Genomic DNA, 4,508 nt, shown 5'->3' with positions numbered 1-4,508 from the left:
TAATGAGGAGGAGGAAGTCCTAGGGGAAGTGGTGGAGTTAGAGTTTAAGGAAGTTTCAGTGTGTGTGTGTCTAACAGCGGACCTTTCTGTAGGTTGAGAAACATAAACAGACTCTGTGAGGTAGATTACTGATAAAGGCTGCAGACTGACAGGAAAGCCCCGCCCACCTGACTCTGATGGACAGGTAGTGAGGACAGGTGTGTGTGTGTGTGTGTGTTCTTGTACTTGTTGCTGAGTGAGAACCATTTTTCGTATTTTTATCACAAAGTGAGGACATTTTCCTGGTCCTCACTTTTCCAAATTCCGTTCTTGGGACAGGGGTTAGGTTATGGTCAGGGTTATGGGTCAGGGTCAGGGTTATGGGTCAGGGTCAGGGTTATGGGTCAGGGTCAGGGTTATGGGTCAGGGTCAGGGTTATGGGTCAGGGTCAGGGTTATGGGTTATGGGTTATGGTGAGTGTTAGAGTTAGGGGTTAGTGTTAGGGTTAGCATCAGGGTTAGGCACTAAATATCAAGGAAATGAGTGGTAGTCAATGGAAGTGCAGATATTAAATGTCTTCATGCAGCTATGAACTTGTTTGAAGTTTAAATCTAATTTTTCTGGAACCTGTTTTTTTTACTGGTTTGTTTTTTTCTCTTTTTATGTGTTTTTGGTGAATTTGAACCAAATTAAAGAGTTTTTGTAATTTTTTTGTGTGTTTTTATGTAACTTCTGTAGTTTTCTTGTTCTTTTCAAGCTTTTCCTTGTTAAGGTTTTTGTGTCTGTTGCTGTTTTGACTTTTTTTGTTATTTGGAGATTTGTATCAATTTTTCTGTTATTACCTTTAGTTTTTTTATCTAACTTCGGTGGTTTTGTATATTTTCTGTGTCTGGGCTTTAGTTAGATCTAGCAGTGGTTTATTGTTCTTTTTTTTTACTGTTTTATTTTCTGTTTGGTCATTAAACTTTTGCTTGGTTTTAGCTCTTTGTCTGTTTCTCTGTAAACATTTAGTGTTTACGTTTGTAACAAACTGTTTTAATCTCTCTGTGGCTGTTTTGTGTTTTAAAAGTTTTATTTTGTGTCGCGTTTATGTTTCTGTGTAAATATTTCTTTACTAATTTCTCTACTAGTTCTAGTTTCTGTCTCAGTGTTTTGCTTTTTTTTATCTTGTTACTTTGAATTTGTTTTGGTTTGTTTCCTCTAGTTTACATTTTGTTAATTTCTTTCAAACTTTGGTGTTTTTGTGTTTTTTATTTTTGTCTCTGGGTTAAATTTGATCCATTTCAGGTCTTCCCAGTACCACACATAGGTGTCCTGTCTCTGTGGTTTTGGTCTAGTTGTTGAGTTTTGTCTGTTGCAGCTTTGTGGTTAATTTGTTTTGTTTTTGTGTTAATTAATAAATCTTGTGCAATCATATATTTAAGTTTACATAACTTGTCTTCGTTCCCCTGAAGCATGAAGGCTGAATTCACATACAGCAGATCATAATTTTATTTTATGATCTATTTTATGATTTATAATTTTAATTTTTGGTTTATCTTCAACCACTAACATCAGATTGTAGCCAACCTTGGATCCAAGGATTCATCGAAGCAGTAGAGTCTGAGGTGGCGCTGTCCCCGATGCCATGCAAAGAGGCGTGGCTCCATGACATCACCAGTATTCCAGCTGTGGCTCCTCCTTCCTGGGCTGTACTAAAGTAGGTTAATGTGGTGCATGTAGGGACTCGGAGTTTTTACCAGCCTCGTTGTTAGTGTACAGTTCAGTTCATGTTTCATCCCATGGCTGGGGCACAACATTCTGTAAAATATCTTTATGGTTCATTTGGATGAAACTGTTCCTCTCAATCAAGGGTGTAGGAACGAGTTAAACATCGAGGGGGACGTATATAGGAAACCTTACAGATCCGTAAATGATCCGTAAATGATTTAACATGTTTTAATGCCATGCAGGGACCCTTGATGTCCCTGCATGGCATTACGACATTTCATATAGTAATATACAGTATCAAGATTTGACTTACAAAAGATAAAAAAGCACCATCTGTTGAGGTTTTTCTTATACATAAAGATTTTTAACAACTGATTTGCAGATGTGTTTAGACTTATACAGTCAGATCTGTTAATAGGATAACCTGACCCTAACATTAAAAGTGTTCACTGATTTATTTTAAGACCTCCAGCCCTGAACCATCTTCTAATTTTTCTGTTTGCGCTGCTGCATCGCTGCTCCTAAACATACAAAATAGCTTCAGAGATGCATGTCTAAGGTACCACCTCTGAGCATAAAGGTGGCACATTTTAAAAATAAATGGGGAATAAAATCCACCTCTCGGTTACCATGGAGTAGCATCTCACCCTATAAATGTGCAGAACACTTGTTCTAGTGCAGCTGATGACCTCATATTCTGACCCAAACCTTTATAGTACTGTGGAAACAATGAATAAAAAATTATCTTAAAAAATCAACCTGACATCAGTCCTCACCTGTTCTCCTTTCTGGATCTATTCTATCAATAATGTGATGTTTAAACCTTACCTCACACCCTGAAGCTGCCCCTGGCTCTAATCATATTTTTATTACTAATCATTTAATGCCTCAGCTTCCTCCATCTCTCCACCTTTTATTGCTTCAACTGCTTCACTACTTCTGTACTATCATCCTCCTGATGAGACATTATTACACATAATTTCTAATATAATGTCAGACATGATAAATAGCCGAGGATGATTAGGTGTTGACCTCGTGACGTGTAACCGTTACTCTCTGACGTCACTCTTTTTAAGAAAACAAAGTAAGTCCAGCTGCTGTTTAAGCCTTTTCTTTGGTTATGGCATTTTGCTGAAATAAGATAAATCATTTTTGGATGGTGTTGAGGCTACTTGGGAACACGGGTGCCCATCCCAGGATTCAGATGAAGCTATGGTAAAGATAAAGATTTGGTTTCTAAGTATTAATGTCAACTAACAACAAGACGTTATAAACCATCCATATTCAGGACAACATTCCTTACAGACAGTTTCAACTCATTCAGAGGTCTCTGATTAGTCTGATACCGCAGAATCCCGCATCTGCCCCGCTTCACAAACAGAGCACCTGAGGGAGGGGCGAGTCAGTGCCATCACGCTGCGTTGCGCTTTCAAAATAAAAGAATGCGAGGGAAAGTTTTCAAATTCAAGTATTTTTCTCATCCGCGGTATAATTTTTTTGGGGGGGACAAATGCACCTGTCCCCTCTACTCTCACTGTTTTGGAAATAAAACCACAGATGGTTAGCTTAGCCTAGCATAGTGACTGGAAGCAACGGGAAACTGTTAGCATTGCTCTATCCTGAGGAAACTGCTGTGTTCAAATGTGAAATATTATTTTTTTCTTTAATAGTTTTGTAATACTTTGTAATACTTTGTTTATTTAACATGTGACATCACAGAGCGGAATATGTTTGTCATTTAACATGTTTATATTTTACACTTTTGAGTTTGAGGATTTTCGTCCACTCGGCAAGGAAGTCTTGCTTGCACCTCCGCTGTGAGGCCAGACGATGGCGCCAGAACACCATGTTCAGAGAGCTGAATGCTGCCTTTCAGGGCTGTCGGAAATCCGAGGAACAGAGAAAGAACATGGGGAGATTACCTGCTGGTTTTAAGTAGGAGCTACAGACCAAATCTGGAGTCCAAGAATCTTTTAATAAGAAATTATTAAATTTTCTAAACTTTTATGGTAAATTTTATTGTAAATAAAACAACTAAAACATATGAAAGAGATGGGAAATCACAGTTATTCATTGAAATAACAGATGCTCAATTTGTAAACCCTGTTTGAAACATTTAATTAGAAGTCTACCCTCCATGTTCAATTTGTCTGATTTTGTTCTGATCAGTGAAGGTACCATCAGAACCTTTTATTTTCTACCAAATTAAATCACAGTTTAGTTTCCAAACTATCTTACAAATAAAAATCTGAAAAGTGTGGTAAGCATTTTTTTCAGCCCCCTTTTACTTCAATACTCCTAAATGATATCCAGCCCAACCATTTCCCTTCTGAAGTCCCTGATCAGTAACCAGAGTCCGGCTGTGTGTGGTTTAATCTGAGTCTAAATGCAGCTGTTCTGGTTCTGGCCTCAGAGGATCATTAGAGAACAAACAGCATCATGAAGACCAGGGAACCTAGCAAAGAGGTCTGGAAGAAACAAACATGTGGAAGGAGAGAACTTTGTGGACATAACTTAAGAGTGACAGAAAACTAACACTGTACATCACCCTGAATACAACATCCCCGTGCATAACAAATGCACACCACACTTTCCAGTTATTTATTGGTTAAAATGTTTCATTTTCCTCCACAATAATTCACCAGTTGAGGCAATGTGCGTATTGATTCTGATTCAGCTAATAATGATAATACCGATCATTATTACTATTATTGTTCATACTATTGGTGTCATCGTTTCAGTTTGACTGAAACGGGAACGTCTGAACATTTTTGTATAATGATGTTAATACGGAGCTTTTTCCGGGTCCTTGAAGGCAT

Source organism: Girardinichthys multiradiatus, chromosome 11 (genome assembly GCF_021462225.1).
Source record: "Girardinichthys multiradiatus isolate DD_20200921_A chromosome 11, DD_fGirMul_XY1, whole genome shotgun sequence".
NCBI classification, from domain to species: domain Eukaryota; kingdom Metazoa; phylum Chordata; class Actinopteri; order Cyprinodontiformes; family Goodeidae; genus Girardinichthys; species Girardinichthys multiradiatus.
This window is presented reverse-complemented; position numbering follows the sequence as displayed.